Here is a 19,134-nt window from a genome sequence, read left to right as displayed (position 1 = left end):
TAGTTCTAAGCAACTTACACTAAACTGATAGCTAGTCTGTCATCTCCCACCAAATAACTCTATGATTTAATTCCATTCCATTCCTCTTAACCTTGTCCTGAAGGGCAAGCACACTCGGCCTCAGCACTTGTACTTCCCTGGTGAACCACCAATCACATCTGATGTCTTTTCCACTGTATTCTCAGTCATTTTGTGGAGCAGATGAATATTGTCTGGTTAATAGTATGTTTTAATAGGAAGATTTGGACTGACTGTCCTCATGCAGTTCTGCCAAAAGTAATGATTAGACAGTTATTAGAGACGAACTAAGGCCTACCAGCTGGCATGGATTCCAAGTAGAGGCAATTAAAGCCAATGGCCCTGACAGACATAATCCTCACTTGTCATAACCTAACAACTATAAGCATTTCCTTCCAAAAAAAAAAAGGTGAGTCTCATGACTGGATGAAAGCCAGCAATTAATTTGGCTCCTTTCCCACAGCATGGTGACTTACACCTTCAGAATGGTCACAAGCGACCTTTTAAGTTTTTTTTGTTTGTGTTTTTATTTTTTTGTAGGTCATGGGGCTTGAACTCTGGGCCTGGACACTGTCCCTGCTCTCTTCAGCTTAAGGAACGCTCTACCACTTGAGCCACAGCGCCACTTCCAGTTTTCTAGTGGTTTAATGGAGATAAGAGTCTCACAGGCTTTCCTGCCCAGGCTGGCTTTGAACCCAATTCCTCAGATCTCAACCTCCTAAGTAGTAGGATTACAGGCGTGAGCCACGGGAGCCTGGCTGACCTTTCAGATTTTAAAGAAACACCACTTGTAGATCATGTAGCTCTTTGAAGACTGAAAAATCTCCCTAAAGTGAGAGCACCCTTGATGACTGGGAGTTTCTCCAGGAGGATAATTGTGTAACTTAGGTTCTGGAATCATGTATAAACAAAGACCAGATTGGCACTAATGGCTCACACCTGCAATACTAGCAATTTAGGCAGCTAAGACCTGGAAGACAGTGGTTTGAAAACAGCCTGGGCAGAAAAGTCCTCAAGACTTCAACTCCAACTAACTAGTAAAATGCTAGACTGGAGCCATGGCTTAAATAATACAGCACCAGCCATGAGCAAGTGATTATGAGGCCTCCTGGTCCTGAGTAAAGTAAGTAGAAGATATTTACTCTCTTCTTTTCTGAAAAGCTGTTTTAAAAGTCATCTCAGTCCATCATCACAGTAAGAATGGAAAGGGTAGATCCAGGTTAGAACCTAAGATAATACTCTGGAATAAGTACCTCCCCATTCCCAGGAAGAGTGTGAAAGAAATTTGAAAGGTTATTGTGATCATCTTCTAAGACTATCCTAGACATATACTAATTATTACAAATGAGGGAAATCATGGAGCCCATGTTTCTATGGGTCTGGCTTACTTCACTTAATATGGTTTTTTCCAAGTCTTTCTATTTCCTTGTGAATGGGGCAATGTCATTCTTTCTGATGGAAGCATAGAATTCCATTGTGTATATATACCACATTTTCTTGATCTATTTCAGCTATTGAGGGGCATCTGGGGCCACATAAAATGAGGGTAATTGAAATGAACTCCAAGACATGGAAACAACAGGTCTTTTTTTTTTTTTTTTTTTGGTTGTTGACCTTGTTGTTGTCAATGTACTGTATTCTTTCTTTTTATTTCACTTTTCTTTTCCCTTTGGTTTATCCCTGGCAATCACTGTCTTTGATTGCGGTACTCTGTGTCTTGTATACACGTTTATCTGATTTGGGGAAGGAAAGGGGAATAACAAAATGGTGAAACAAGGACAAAGGGTGACCCGAGGCAACACTGATACTCACAAGACACTCTGTTGGAAATGGACTTTACAACGACTGGATGTTGTCGAAGAGGTGGGGGGGGGGGGGATAGTGGGAGAAAAATGACCGAGTAGATAACCATGTTCTCATGTACTCATTACCTTTCTTACATAACTGTAACCCCTCTGTACAGCATCTTTACAACAAAATAAAATTTAAAAAGTTGGTATTTCCAAATATGAAAGCAAAAGGAGCTATAAATAGCTGATAGATAACCTAAAAATTAAGAAAAGTCAGAGAAGGGGTGGGATGGGAGGGGAGGTGAGAATATTAAAAGGGGTGACATGGATCAAGAGGCACTGTATTCATAAACTGCTTTGTTGAATGGCAACTCCTTTGTAAAACTAGGTAAAAAATACTGTTTTCAAAAAGAGCAGATGAGTCTGCCACAGACCATGCAATGCATGACAAAGGCTAGATCCTTGAAGCTACAAGAGAATGGCCAAAACCAAGAGCAGGATGGACCATGAATGGGTACAGGGCAGTAGTAAAGGCCACCAAGCTCCCCTTGAGCAATCCTAACTTTACTTCCAAGTCTAAAAACACAACATCAGTGGACATCAGTGAAGGAGAGTAACCACTACCTCAGAAACACACACATACACACACACACACACACACACACACACACACACACACACACACACACACAGGTATGCACGCCAGTTTAAGGACCTGAAGTTTAAAGCAGCCCTTGAAGAAATGGAAGAAAAAAGGAGGAGGATAGACATCTAAACATTCCTGGGCCCTCAATTGAAGTTAAAAATAATAATAATTATCGGGTGCTGGTGGCTCATGCCTATAATCCTAGCTACTCAGGAGGCTGAGATCTGAGCATCGCAGTTCAAAGCCAGCCCAGGCAGGAAAGACCATGAGACTCTTATCTCCAATAAACCACTCAGAAATCAGAAGTGGCACTGTGGCTTAAATGGTAGAGCTCTAGTCTTGAGCTCAAGAGCTGAGGGACAGTACCCGGGCCCAGAGTTCAAGCCCCATGAACCCCCATCCCCCATACACACACACACACACACACACAAAGAAATGATTGAGTAAATGTAGATGGCACAGTAAGCTTAACTATTAGTGGAAACAGAAGCAAGAGAAATACAATCACACCTTTGCACACTTGAGTTTTGTATCTGTGAACATTCACATGCATATGTCTCTATCTAGAATCAGATTTGTGACTTGATTTCAAATAGCATTTTTTACCAGGAAATAATAAGACCATAAAAGTGAATTAAAGCAACATTGCGCTACTTGAGCAATATTGAGCATCTTCATTTCTGCTTTCTCAGCAGAGGCTGGCCAGCTGACAGCCAAGGAGCAAGGTCTCTGAAGAACTCCATTCTCCAACACCCCCATCGTGGACTTCTAAGAACTTTACATAAAGGAAGTATAGCACCCAGTCTATGGTACTTTTTGGCAGTAGTCTAACAAACCAGTGCCATTCCTGTTGAAAAAAAAAAAGATGATGCTTTTAGGTATAAACCAAACAGAGCTTTGTTCTTGTTTATATGCCCAACACTCATAATAAAGTAATGTCAATAAGGTAGATACAGAGCAGCTGCTGCTTGGACATTCTGTTCATGGAATTGCTATGTATGGTAATGAACATCAAAACTCTTTTAAAGTTGAATTAATATATTCCTGGGGTTCGCAACTAAAATAATTCTAATGACTACAATAAATTTTGAGACTTTTCTGGGATTTTTTTCTTTTTTTTTTTTTTTTTTGCCGGTCGTGGGCCTGAACTCTGGGCTTGGGCGCTGTCTCTCAGCTCTTCAGCTCCAGGCTATCACTCTACCACTTGAGCCACAGCGCCACTTCTGACTTTTTCTGCTTATGTGGTACTGAGGAATCGAACCCAGGGCCTCATGCATGCAACACCATGCACTCTACCACTGAGCCACCTTCCCAGACCCTGGTATATTTTTTCGTATTTGTGTGGTAAGAGGGTACAGGGATTGAACATAGGATTTTGTATTTTCTGGAAAGTTGCTCTACCACTGGAACAATATGCCCAGCCCTTTTTGCTCTGGTTATTTATATATTTATATATGTATATGTATGTATATATGTGTATACATACATGTATGCACATGTATACACATATGTTATATATGTATATATGTATGCATGTATAAGTTTATACATGCATATGTTTATATGTGTGTGCTTACAAGTTTATATGCATATAATGTACATATATGTTTATATACAAAAACATACATGTTTGTGTACATGTATATGCATATAGGTATAAGTATATATATAACATACACATCTGTACACTTATAAATTATATGATATAAATTTAATATCATATATCTGTTATATATGTATATACACATATATACAGCATACAGTGCTATATATGCATGTTATTTTGTATATACATTATATAGATCATACACACATATAACACACATACATATGTACATAATATTTATTTATGTTATTGGGTCTCACATTTATGCCTGGACCTGATCCCACTACTCTTCCCATAGATGGGATGATACGTGTTTGATACCACACCTCCTTTTATTGGCTGAGGTCTCCCAAACCTGGCCTTGAACCAAGACCCCCTCAATCTCCACCTTCTGAGAAGATAGGATTATAGATATGAATCCCTAACTTGGCCTCTATGATCTTTGGACAAAATAGTAAAAATATATAATTAGGTTTTCAATTTAAGTATGAATGAATATTAAAATGATTATGAACCACAAGACTATGAATTCTTGAGGACAGAAAATTATCTTGGTTTTCCCAAAATTTACTCACATCAGTTTCATGTAACAACAGTGTTGAAATTAAATGTAGCGTGATAGAAGGAGTTCCTGGCACTGTTTACAGTGTAGACAGAACACAATGATGAGTGCAGGTTTATGGCCTAATATCACTAACTGGCCATGATATTTCTCTAAAATGAGATCAGAAAAAAGCTCAGCAGTCTGAAGGCCTCTTCCAAGTAACATATCCTCTTATATAAATTAAACATACTTTTCAAAATTACTTACACACTATTGGCTTCTTTGTGGGCATCATAGAAGACAAGTATCAGCTCTGGCTGGCTTAGCTTGGTATATCCCAAGTCAATTTGCAATACCCCATTAAGCACTATTCAGCCCTCACCTCAATCAGAAAATCCCTATTGCTATGGTTAGTATGTGAAATGTTTCCCTGAAGGCTAGTTTAAGGTGTGGTCCCTCATGTTCAGAGGTGGCACTTTTGGACATTGATGGGATTATGAGGGTGCTGACCTTATCAAATTATAATCTCAAAATATGAGTATCAAACTATAATCTCATCAATGAACGTATTATTGATCTATTGATGAATCCATTGATGAGATCATAATTTGATGGGCTATTCGGAGGATCTAATTTAAGGGAGTGGATCCTTGGAGGACGCCTGCCCTCTCTTCTCTTCCCCTTTTTCGTTCTCATCCTCATTTCTACTTCCTCCTCTTCCTCTTCCTGTTTCTCTTCCTCTCATGTCCTCACCCCTTCCTCTTTCTCTCTCTCTCAATCATGGGACCATATAACCATAGTCTGTAACCCCCAAAACTGTGAGCCAAATAAATCTGATTGTCTCAGGTACTGTGTCATAGCTGTGGGAAATTATCACACCTATTGAGATCAGAATTGATCATTATGCTGTGGTTTTAGCAGCAAGACCTTTGAGGTATTTTTAGTTTCATACAACAATAACAAAAAAAGAAAGTAAGCATAAGCACTCATTTTCTTCACTGTCCAAGTTCACAAAGCTCAGGAGCACACTCCAGGATAATCTGAGCCAATGGTCCTCAGACAGGTCAAGGTGGAGCCATGGCTTTCAAGTAGCTTACAGCAGAATCATATGGAAGACTTGTTAAAATCACCTTAATAGGTCCATCTCAGAATTCCTGGTTCAGAAGATCTTGGGTGGGGTCCAAAAATGTGTACTTCTAGCTAGCCCCCACTGGATATGAGCTCCTGGTTGTGGGGTTGGAATCTTACTTTAAGAAACCTCAAGCTAGACATTTGAGCTCCAATACTTGGAGCCAAGTTGTACTATCTCTGAGAGGCTGTCATATTGGAACATGATCGTATCTGAGATAGCAGGTGAAAAGAATCTCTATGTTTTCCTAGTGGTCTTCACTTTTCCTATTTTTAGCTTTCCTAGAGAGTTATCTTAAGAGCTTTCTAAATCATTAAGCATATCTTCTTTCAAAGTCCCATGGCATAACAGATCCATTGAAAGAGTCCTATTCCCTCTCACAGCATCTGTTTGATTGCCATGTAACGTGAGAAGAGTGCTTTAATGAAAGTTTGATGGAACTAAAGCCTTACATCAATATTGTATGCCGCATCTTTTATCAGTAGTGACTCCCCTCCTAGGTTAATGTTAGAAATGTGGTCTTCTGACACCCTTTATGAGTGCCTGTGACACACAAGGAACCACAATGGGGGCCGTGGGACATGGAGATATGTAAATGCACTGGCTGCTATGCATTTATGTGCTATTAAAGGGACAAAGGATACCAAACTGGAGATGGCCTCTGGCATCATGAGGTATAAATAACACTAAGAATCCAGGAAAGGGTGGGGGGGGGGGGGTTACAATTTTCTAGAAAGAATCAGAGAGAGATTTGTAGTATGGATATTTTCTCCCTCAAGATTTTGAGTTTCTGATTAATTTGGTCCTTTATTATTTAATACATTTCACTGCACTATAAATGATCATCTAGCATCACTGTCACCTTTGTCTCTCTAAAGAAGAAAAAAGAGATAGCTGCATGGTGCAGAAAAAAGTGAAGTATTCCCCAATAGGAAGCTGGAGAGTGACAGGCCATTACTGGATACTGGCAGGAAGTCAGTGACTTTTCTCTTCCTCTTCTCTTCCCTTCCCTTTCCTTCTCTCCTCTACCCCCTAAATATATGCAAACATGCCCACCTACAACTCACACTGCCTCTTTTTGATCTGCACACAGACTACACTGGCTGCATAGTTGAAATTTCAGAAAGTACAAATAAGAAAGCTGGACATGGTGGCTCAAATCCTTAACCCTAGGCTCCTTGGGAGCAGGGATGGAGGATTAAGGTTCAAGACCAGCCTGCACCAAAAGTAATACATGAAAATTCTTTTTAATCAATAACAGCACAGTGGTATGCACCAGTCATCCTAGTAACAGGAAGAGGGGGAAGAGTAGCATGAAGAGAAGGATGGCAGTCCCAAGCTTGAAGTCCAGACAAGCCTAGCCATGAAGAAAAATCCTATTTCACAAGTAACCAGTGCAAAAATGACTGGGGGAGTGGTTCAAGTAGTAGAGTACCAGCCTAGCAAGTATTAGGCCCTTAGTTCAACCTGGAGTACTTCCCACAAAAAAAGGAAAGAAAGAGCAAAGAGAAAAAAGACATAAAAAGATTGTTCACCTTATAAATCAGAAAGTTTGGAATAAAGGATTTTGTAGCTCCACTGGAACTTGTATTCCTATTTAACCTGAGGATACTTAGAGCTGTGTACTAATCTCTTGAATATTCTGAAACACACTGTGATGTAATTTTCTTCTCAATATGTACTTAGTTCAGTTAGATACAAGGTTTAGGTCATACTTAAAATTGAGATAGAAGGAAAAATACCAAATTTTTAGCCATAGATAGAAGAGGAAAAGATACCTGTAGTGTGTTTGTGTGTGTGTACACGTGCATGCACATGCGCACACACATACACACACACACACACACACACACACACACACACACACACACACACACACACAATTAAACCCAGAGCCACACATATGCTATGCAAGCACTTTCGCACTTGAGCTTTATCAATATCTTGCTAACTTTGTAGAGCTGGCTTCCAACTTACAAGCCCAGAGAGCTTTGGATTACAGGAATGCACCACCAAGCCCAGCTCCACATTACTATATTATAAGGATAATTTTGGATGTGCTCTCAATATGTCATGCTATGATTTTTAATTTTATTTGATGTATCTCATTTTAAAAGAGCAGAGCAAAATATATGTATTATGACGATTTTTTAAATAAAGTGATATGTCAGTTTCCTTTTAATCCAAATCTTGAAAGACTACACCAATGAATTCCTAATTATATTTATATGGTTGCTTAAGACATTTACAATCATAAATGACCTCATGATTTCTACTGGTGACTAGACATATTTGTCTACTCTGAATTAAGCTTTTCCCTTGTCCAACATCAAAGACAAAATGTGGTTTATTTATTAACAAAGCAAAGGCTGGGAATATGGTAGATTAGCAGAAATATGAAAAGTCGCAGGGTATCATAAGCAAGAAAGTATTAAGTTTTGCTGCTAACTTGATGAGACTTTAAATATCTCGCTTCAAACCTCTCAGTCATAGTTTCCTTCTCTACAAAAGGGAGAGACTGAACTGTGGGTTCGGAATGGATTGAGTGTATCTCCCAACAGTGTATGTGTTGAAATTCAATCCCCATTTTAAAGATAAAAGGCTATGAACGTAACAGGCATGTCTGTAATTCTAGCTACTCAAGAGGCTACAATCTGGAGGACCATGGTTTGAAGCCAGCCCAGTCAGAAAAAATTCCATCTGGCTTTATCTCCAATGAACCAGCAAAAAGCTGGGTTGTATGAATAACTTAAAGAGTAGAGAACCAGCAAAGCAAGCAATCTAAGTTCCAGGCCCTGTATACAAAATTGGTCCTAGTAAGGAAAATAAAAAGAGGGTACAACTTAAATCCATCCATCTTATTTATAGAGGGAAAATCTTTGAGAAACAATTAAGGCCTTACTTCAGATCTTCAGGGCAAAACCCACATGGTGATTTTATAAGAAGAGGAAGAGATCCAAGCACATTCTTTGTCTCTTGCCTGAGACCATTATCAGAGGCAGGCCCTTGAACTTCCAGAACTGTGAGCTACATAAATTCTTTCCCCCTAGAACTTTATACAACTTCAGGTATTACATTACAGTAACACAAAATGGACTAAGGCAGATTTGGTCATTGGTCTTGAACTGGAATAGAGATCAGACTCATCAGGAGTGCTAATTTAAAGCATTCGTGCTCATCCCCTCCATACCAGTACCAACACTCCACACTACCCCATCAGACCTGGAAGATGAATTTCTAGGACCCCTTCTATATGATAACCTTCTGCAGTCTTCTTCTCCCGCCCCACTTCCACCACCATCTAAGGGTCTCTTAGCTATATCTGTTTCTCTCATTTTGTTTCAAAATAGAGCAAGTAAGGAAAGTAGTTAAAACACTTACAGGGAAACTTAAGCGTTTATTGAACAGGATGATTTCTCATGATCTGTTTGAAATCTTAGAATTTCAGGCTCCCAGAGGTGAGCCCACCTAAGTTTTTAAAGTAAAACATCATCTTCTAGCCTTTTAAATGCTGCAAAATTCACTGGCCTCACTGTTGGTTCTATTTCATAGTGGAATCTATTTTTTAACTTTGTTCAGGAAAAAAAGGTAATCTTTCTAGCTTAGACAGTCAGTCATAATCAATAACATTTGCTAAATACCCTTTTGTACCTGATATAATGCTAGAAAAGAAATACAGTAAAAGGAATCATTTCTCTGAAAATATGTTTGAAAATCAATAGCCTCAGTGCCATCCTAGAAGGGGTTTCATAGTTTCAGGTATAGGAATTTTCCTTGATCCATTGTGGAGTTTTCTTTCCCCTCAAAGAACTTAAAGAGTTACTTTTATCCATATCCTGCCCTGATACCAGAGGTCAAACCCAGGCAAGTGTTCTAATCTGAGCTACACTCATAGACGCAGATTGGTGTTTGGAAATACTAAGAAGGCATTTTAATTCTGATTCAAAAAAAAATAGAAGGCAAATTTGATCTCTTGCCTTCAGTGCAGGAAATGTGAATAATCTTTGTAATCTCTAAACCTAAGACACTGTCTGATCAAACAACAAAAACAAACAAAAAAAGGGCTCAAGAAACATTTGAATAAATGGATTGCTGTAGGAGCCATGGAGCTATAGCTCAGTGGAAGAGTATTTGCTAGCATGTACAAAGCCTTGACTTTGATCCCTCAGCAGAATAAATAAATAAACAAATAAATAAATAGGTGCTCTGTCTCCTTCCTCTGACTAACTCTCAGAGGGGACAAGCAGCAGGCTGCCTGGATTGCTATGCATCATTACATATGATACTAGAAAAGGGAGCAGCCATTTTCCCTCACTTGAGGGTGCTGATTTCTGAGCTATCTATTCAATAGTGAATAAATCAGGTGAGACACAGAATGTACAGCCACATATTTTATCTTCTTCATTGATTTTTACCTTCAAAGGTTCTTTTCACTGACTGCTGGTTTAGAGGCAGCCTAGCCCTCAAAGGCTGTAACAACCACAATTTCTGAATAGTTAATAGCAGCTAACAGCTGTTCACATTTATCTTTTATGTGCAATATCTAACACAGGCCCTGGATTTAAGATCAGTGGGCTTTAAGAAACGTTTGTTAAATTGAATTGTAGAGGCCACTCTATCTAAAAACGTGCTTGGCTCCCTTGCCTACAGATTCTGATTCAATTGGTCTTGAATGTGGCTTTTTATCAGCATTTAACTTTTCCAGATGATTCTAATATACAGCCAAGGCTGAGATATTGACTAGTCTTCACATTACCCTGTCCTTTATTTAAAATTTGAGATTAGCAGTTCATAAAAAGCCAGAAAATGTTAAAGAGATAGTAGCACCTTAATAGGAGATTTCTTTCTGATGTAGTCAGAAAGCAAATATGAAAAAAAATGTGGGGCAGAGGCCCAATATTATAGACAGAAATGGACACAGTTGTCACTCTTCTTACTAAATTTTTCAATGGCATGCAATGCTTCTGAAATATGATTTAAAATTCTTAGCATGGCAATGGTACTCATTGGGCACTATGTTGAAAGTGAATTATATGACTTGTAGGTAGGGGAAGGGAGGGAAAAACTGGGAGAAAAGGAGGAAAGGGGTGACATCATCCAAAAAGAAATGTACTCTTTAGCTCACTTATGTAACTATAGCCCTCTGTATATCACCTTTATAATAACAACTATAAATTAAAAGGCAAATTCTTAGCATGACCTTCAGCATGCATGGGTTTCCAACCTGAGCTGGTGCTATCTCTTCCCCTCAAACTAGACATTATGTTTTCTCTTTGTACCCATCGACTAACTCTTTACAGGTATCATCAATGATTTATGTGGCTTAATATCTGTTGTCTCCCTACAGAGATGAGATTGGATCTGTCTTGTTCACCATACAGTTCTGCTATTGAGTCATTCTGTAACTTTGGATATATTATTGAATCGCTCCAAGCTTCAGGTTTCTAATTAGCAAATGGTGATATCATAGCAGCTAATGAAGGATTGCTGTGAAAGGAATTAATGAGATCATTCATGCATCAAGTTTGCAGTTTAGGGCCTACCACAATGTAAGTACTAAGAAAAGTATTAAGAATAATTATTCTGAAGAAGTCTTTAACTTAATGTTCCTTCCAAGCTCTTTCTTACCATTGTATGTATCATGTACTTTGGAGATTAGGAACTACATAATAGCCCCATTCTTGCTTTCCAAAATTTTGTGACCAAGTCAGAAATAAAACACAAAAGGCAGAAAAATAAATATCAAAGCTATATAACCAATAGAGCGAATGGAATAATGTAGTTTTAGATATGAAGCCAGTGGTGATTACTATCACCCTTCCTCAAATTAAATCTGTTCCTTGCAACCATTGTTGTTCAATTGTTACTCAATTGAAGACAGGTCTTTATGCAGAAACTTTATCCACCCATATTATTCAAATATCTTTCTTCATGAGATGATATCAATGGTTTATATTAACTATATTTCTAGATTGCTTTACTTTATGAAAATTAAAGTTGACAACCTTACATTAGTCCTTTTTAATTTTGGTTGTCAATTGAATCTATTCATGAAGAACTCATGTCAATTGAATCTACTCACGAAGTTCAGTAGAAACTACTGAACTATGATATAAGGTCAGCGGGTAGAAAAGATGTATCAGTTAAATAACTTTTACAATATTAATAAGTCTCCTACCATTGTATCCTTACAATGTGTCTTAATTGAAAATAAACATTCTACCAAGGTACCATTGAGGGATTTTCACAAGGATCTGGAAAATTGCCCATAAGTTAGTCTTTGCACTGGGTGCTGGTGGCTCATGTCTGTAATCCTAGCTACTCGGGAGGCTGAGATCTGAGGATCACAGTTTAAAGCCAATCCATGTAGGAAAGTTTGTGAGACTCTCCTCTCCACTTACTCACAGAAAAAGCCCAAAGTGGCACTGTGGCTCAAGTAGTAGAGTGCTAGCCTTGAGCAAAAAAGGGGCTCAGGAACAGCACCCAGGTCCAGAGTTTAAGCCCCAGGACCAGCAAAAAAAATTTTTTTTAGCAATTTTTTATTGTGATTAAGTGATTACATGAATTTTACAAATTTCACAGTATTGTGGGATAGTGATACTTAGTTAAAGTCACAACACATTCTAACCTTCATGGAGCAAATTGTCTTTATCGTGGTCTATAAAGTTTATGAGTTCTATGAGCTTTGACAATACAGTTATTTCTTCCACATCAGGTGATATGTACATTTCTTCCCTTTTGTTTAGTGTCAGCTATTCCCTCTTTCCCGCTCATTCCCTCCCTCCTATCACTGCCATTAAGTTGCTTAGTTTGTTTTGATCAATGACCAGTGCACGTGATGGGTCCCGCTGTTGTATGTTTTCCCATTTCCCTCTGTTTCTGTGTCCTCCTTCTAGTTTCCTTCCCAATGTGTACATAGATACCATATATGTGGTCATCAGCATGGGGCCATTTAGTAATGATTCAATCAGATGAGTGGAGGTCCTTTGTTTTCTCAAGTCTTGTTTACTTTGTTGTATCTCCTTACATTTGGATTTAACATCCACTTATCAGGGAGACCATGTGCCGTTTGTCTCTTTGCTCTTGGCTTACCTGACTCAACATGATTTCTTCTAGTTCCATCCATTTCCCTGTGAATGCCATTATTTTGTCCTTTCTAATGGCTGCATAATATTCCATTGTATATAGGTACCACAATTTTTTTGATCCATTCATCTGTGGTGGGATATCTGGGTTGTTTCCATATCCTGGCTATTGTGAACAGTGCTGCAGTAAACATGGAGGTGCATGTGTCCTTGTATACTGGTTCCTGTTCTTCAGGATAGATGCCTAGGACTGGTATGGCACGGTCATAGGGGAGGTCTATATTTAGCTTTCTGAGGACCCTCCAGACTGCTTTCCAAAGTGGTTGTATAAGTGTACATTCCCACAGTGTAGTAGGGTTCCTCCAGCATTTGTCATCAGCTAACTTTAGGATGTGGATCATTCTGACTAGGGTAAAGTGATATCTCAGGGTTGTCTTTATTTGCATTTCCCTTACAACCAGGGATGGTGAACATTTCCTCATGTGTTTCTTTATCATTTTTAATCTCTTCTGAGAAGTCTCTCTTTAGTTCCCTTGCCCATTTAGTTCTTGGTTTGTTGGGTTTGGGAGGGATTCGTTTCTTGAGTTCCCTGTATATACTAGATATTAGCCCTGGTCTGATATATTGCTGGTAAATATTTTTTACCAGTTAGTTGGCTGTCTTTCTAGTTTGGTTGCTATAGCTTTAGCTGTGCAGAAACTTTTTATTTTAAGGTAGTCCCATTTGTCGAGTCTCTCTCCGATTTGTTGTGACCCTGGAACTCTGTTCAGGAAGTTCCTGCCTGTGCCTATAAGTTCAAGTGTCCCTTCTACTCTGTCCTGCAGTAGTTTCAGAGTTTCAGGTTTGATGTTAAGGTCTTTAGTCCATTTTGAGTTTATGTTAGTGCACGGTGACAAGCTAGGGTCCACTTTTAGTTTTCTGCATGTGGCTGCCTAGTTTTCCCAGCACCAGTAGTTGAAGAAGCTGTGTTTCTTCCACTGTATGTCTTTGGGTCCTTTGTCAAATATCAGCTGACGTTAAGCGTGTGGTTTTATTTCTGGATCTTCTATTCTATTCCATTGGTCTTTGGGTCTGTTTTTGTGCCAGTACCAAGCTGTCTTTGTTATTATGGCTCTATAGTAGAGTTTGAAGTCCAGCATTGAGATCCCTCCTGTGTTGTCATTTTTGCCTAGAATTGTTTTGGCTATTCTAGGTCTTTTGTTGCTCCATATGAATTTTTGGACTTTTTTCTGTATTTCAGTAATGAATGTCATTGGGATTTTAATAGGAATTGTGTTGAATTTGTATATCAACTTTGGCAGTATGGCCATTTTCACTGTATTAAGTCTGCCTATCCAAGAACATGGAAGGTCCATTTCCTGGTGTCCTCTATAATTTCTTTTTTATTTAAAAATGTTAGTGAAAAAATTAAAAGGTAGTCTTTGCTTATGGACAATTATTCTGTTTATTTTTCTACACTGGGTAACATGCAATGGCAATTTATGAAAAAAAAACTTGATGGAAATGTCTGCTTGGCAGTGATTCTAATGGCCTTCTTTATTTGCAAGGCACTGCTGGACAAACCATTCATGACCTCAAGTGACATTAAACCTCATTTCTATTCTAACTAGACCTTATTAAATTGCTGCCACTCTGATGGTCACTAATGAGATGTAAACTCATTCTAAAATAATTTGTACTTAAATAAGGAAATGAGAACTCATGCATTAAGGAAATGAGAATCCACATCAGCAAAAACACCCAGAAATTTCATAAAGCTGAACTTGAAAAGTCCCAGAATCCCCTAATCACTTATATTACAGCATTGCACATTAAAATAGTGATTCATTGTAGCCTTGACCATACCTAAGTGGTCATATTTTTTCATATAAATGGATAGCCTTTTGCTTCAAATTAATGCATGGAGGAAAGCTTTTACTATTAAACCATCTGAGCTTCTGTAGTTCATTCTTCCAAGCCAGCCAGCTCTGAGTGTCACTTTGCTTTGAATGAACAAAGGACTGATGCCAAGGCCACAGTCCCTTGTCTGCCTCTTGATCTGCCTTCCCTGACAGCTCTGCTTGGAGAGAAACAGGGAGATTAAGGAGATGCCAGGCTGCTGGGAAAGTGACAAGTGACAGCTCCCATCAGCATATATCTCTTCTTGGCAAAAATGACGGAATGTGGAAACAGGTCTCTATGGAACATATTAATGATCACAAAGCATCTTGAGCTGTGCCTCCAAAGCCAGGAATATATGTGTATTATTCATCAAAGCCTGCCAACTGAGTTGCTAGAATCTGGCCATCTTTCACTGAAATAAGAGCAATCATCTGTTGACCAGGAGGTTTCTACATGCTACCTCAAATCATAATACTAAACTCTAAGATAATAGAGAAACTGACATTGAGAAAAAAAAATGGTCATTTGTACAAGAAGCCAGGATTTCAACTCAGGCTTCTCTGGCTCTAAAACCCATTCTTCAGCCACTGAAGGCCTTTCAGTCTGCTTTCATTACAGCTCTGGCTTAAGAAAGTGGGCCAGATTTAGTACACAAAGACTTAGCTAGCCAAGTGCTTTAAAAATTAACTTCGCTATACCAGGGATCAAACCCAAGGCCAGGTGCATGTCAAACAAGTATTCTATCACTGCGCTATGTCCTCAGCCATGGGACTTCCCTGGATCTCACTGCTCCGCTTCATCTTTGCCCACCTGGTTCAATGTCTCCTTACTATACTCAGCCAGTCTCACAACATTTATATCCTTTTAACCACTGCTCTTGGTTGCATCCAGGGCTGTGTTAACAAACCACCTTTCCAATGACTTTGTCTGAAGTGTTCCTCACAAAGAACCAATCCGTCAGGGATTCTTCAGTTGTTTGACTGGTTGGTTTGTCCTTATCAGTTTTGCCAAATGTACGTATAATACACACATTAGTTTCAACGCATCCATTCCTCCTTAGTCTGAAGTTGGCTCGTCATACCCTTTCTTCACCTCAGAAAAGTCTCTCAAGAAAGCTTTGTTAAGAATACACACACACACACACACACACACACACACACACACACGCAATGAGACTCACTGGATAAAGGAGGGAGACACTGAGCTAAATGTGCATAGGTCAAACAGGACAGTGAGAGCCTAGGTTAAGACTTATGGCTGGAGATACAGCTCAGCACTAGAGCACTTGTTTGACATGCACATGGCCCTGGGTCAGCTCCCTAGAATTGCAAAATTAATCATTTTTTAAAAGCACTTGCCTAGCGAAGTCCTTGCCTGACCCACTTTCTTAGGCAAAAATTGGAATAAAAGGACCCAAGCATATTGAAAGATCTTAGAAGTTTATAACTTATGTACAAAGAATAAAGATAAAAGGTTCCATCTGAGAGACATTATCTAAAGATATCCTTTACATAATATTTAAGGAATGTGCTAAATAGCTAGTCTTGAAAATAGATTCTCAAAATAGATTTCAAAAATCAAGAGCCAGGATACTTCCATCGGAATAGATTTTCTAAGAAAACAGCAAAAAGACCACTTTCCTTTTCATGCCACCATGAAACTCTAATGACTCTGGATCAGTATCCTGAAGTCTACCACACACAACAAACACCACAACGCCAATGAACATTACCATTTCTGTTTTGCACCTCACCAGGGAAACCTTTGGCCTCCTCCTTCTTCTCAATCTGTCCGGATACCCAAGTAGAACAGGTATGTCTCTGGCTTCTCACTTAACTTGATTCAGCCTCTGACAATCTTTTGGACCCCCACCCCCACCCCATCTCATTCTGTTACTTCCACCTCAGGGGCTACTTTCTCTGAGTTCTCATCTCTTACTTGATTTTCCCCAGTATTTCAGGAAAATAGAAAATAATATTTTATCTTCCAGTTGCTCCAACAGGAAGAAAAATATTTTAAAAACGTCTCCCCTACAAGTTATCTTAAATTGCACCCAAAGATATCTGTTCCTTTATACTAAGTACTAATTTACCCAAACTGTCCTCTATAAAAACTTAAATACTCGGGCTGGGAAGGTGGCTCAGTGGTAGAGCGCTTGCCTTGCATGCCTGAGGCCCTGGGTTCGATTCCTCAGCACCACATAAGCAAAAAGAAAAAAACCAGAAGTGGCACTGTGGCTCAAACGGTAGAGCGCTAGCCTTGAGCTGAAGAGCTGAGGGACAGCGCCCAGGCCCAGAGTTCAGGCCCCACGACCGGACCAAAAAAAAAAACAAAATAAAAACTTAAATACTCTTACAAGACAGGAAATTTTAGTATAATTGAATTTATCTCAATATTCCCTTTAGGGCAGAAGAGCCCAAGATAAGGAAACACTTTCAAGAAGAAAGCATCAGAGAGAGAATAAGAAAAAAGAAAAGAAATATAGAAGCACCAAGTAACAACTGCCATTTTTAATTTTGCTAGTAGTATGGACTGCAGTGGGCTTTTATAAACCATGTCCTATCAACGCTACATCTGTAGGATGAAAAAGTCAAAACAGTTTGCCAGTTTATAACTGTTACCTTATTCCCCCAAAGCAGGGACTAAATATAGATCCTTTCATATTGATGCTGTGGGATAATATTTTGAGGTATTAATCTAGTTTCTGCCCTTACCTCATCCTTCTTTCATCTCCCTTCCTTGCCCTCCAGCTCTGCTTTTTGTAACACCTAGTAGTTGCTAGTACCACTCAGCCTTTCTCTGAACCCTGGCAAGCAGGACATCCCTAGTCACTGACTCAAGGTAGAGCTTAGAAGACTTTTGGGCACTCTAATTCTCCCTGAGTAGACAAGTAAGAGAGAGAAGAAATGGTTGCATGGTTTTTCCTCTTGCCCAGAGCGCTTGAGATCACATCATAGAATTTCCTATATGTCCCACTGTGGCAGTCAAACACTGTTCCCAATATAGATGACAGAGAGCTAGCTGGCCTGAATAGAGTTTGTGTCTGAGACAAGGAAGATTTAACAGTGACTCACTGATCAATCATGAAGATCACACAGGAATGCTGAGCAGCTTGGCAGATGCTCAGAAGATGGTGATAATATAAAACAGATGCCCCAACATCTCCACCTCCATTCTGATCCTTGGCAAAGAGAAGCACCCACAATTCAGACCATGAGATTAATTTCAGCTATCTGGCAGAGTAGAGAAAAACTAGATGTTTCTTGTGTTATTGAATATGGGGCCTGAAATGTATATCTTCTACGTAAGTTAATAGAACAAGTTGCAAAAGAGAAAGGTATTTTTATTCATTGAGAAGCTAGGACACACGGTATATATAGAAGCAAACTAAGAGCTTCTGCCTCTAGCATGTGAGTCACATGGAACTCATGCTTAGGTGGCAGGTATAAGGAATTTATCCTTGGAATCTCTGTCTCAAGTATTCCTGCTGGCACAATGCCAATGTCCAATGCACCATTGCACATTGTCTAGAATTATATATACTACAGTTAGCAAGAATTACAGTGTATTTCTTTCAGACTTCAAATTCTGAAAATTCCTTTGCATGAACACTGAAGTCTGAACACTGTAAGAATAAGCTAGTACTGAAATTGGAATCGGAATATCAGTTACAAAAAAAATAATGCAGGGGGTGGGGGTGGGGGGTAGATGGGAAGGGATGGGAAGGGGAAACAAAGGAGGAGGCAACAATGCTTGATAAGAAATGTACTCATTACCTTGCTCATGTAATGGTAACCCCTCTGTACAGTATTTTCACAGTAAAAAAAAGAAAAAATAATGCAAAACACAAAATATGACATGTATAAAAGCTCTTTGCCACTCCTACTCTCTTCCATCCCAAGACACACACACATACATAAATACATACATGCACACAATTTCAACAGCTTTATTTTCCTCTAGGTTAACACAATATACAAAAGTTCAAAATTAGTTGCAGCTTGGTTGGCTAATCATGGCATGCTAGATGCCTCCATTTGGCAAAATCGTCAACTTGAACTCTCAAGTTCAGTTGGCAGCTCTCCATTGAACTTGAGAGTCAGAAAAACAATCATGAAAGATCACTACTAGGGCTTCGAAGTAGAGAGGGGGACATGCCTCAAGTGGTAAAATGTTTGCCTAGCAAGTGCAAGACCCTGTGTTCAAACCCTAGAATCTCACACACACACACACACACACACACACACACACACACAAACACACACACACAAAGACACAGCTAGAAATGACTTTAGATCAATTTCCTCATATTACAGATGAGAAAAGTCTGCTCGTATAAGGTCAAAGTTACCCAGGGGTCACAAGGCTAGTTAGTGGTAGAGGGGAGTCTCAAACACAGGTTTCCTAATTCCCTGTCCCATCCTTGTTCTACTCC

This window comes from Dipodomys spectabilis, unplaced genomic scaffold (assembly GCF_019054845.1).
Source record: "Dipodomys spectabilis isolate Male_0828 unplaced genomic scaffold, ASM1905484v1 ptg000042l, whole genome shotgun sequence".
In the NCBI taxonomy this organism is placed as follows: Eukaryota; Metazoa; Chordata; class Mammalia; order Rodentia; family Heteromyidae; genus Dipodomys; species Dipodomys spectabilis.
This window is presented reverse-complemented; position numbering follows the sequence as displayed.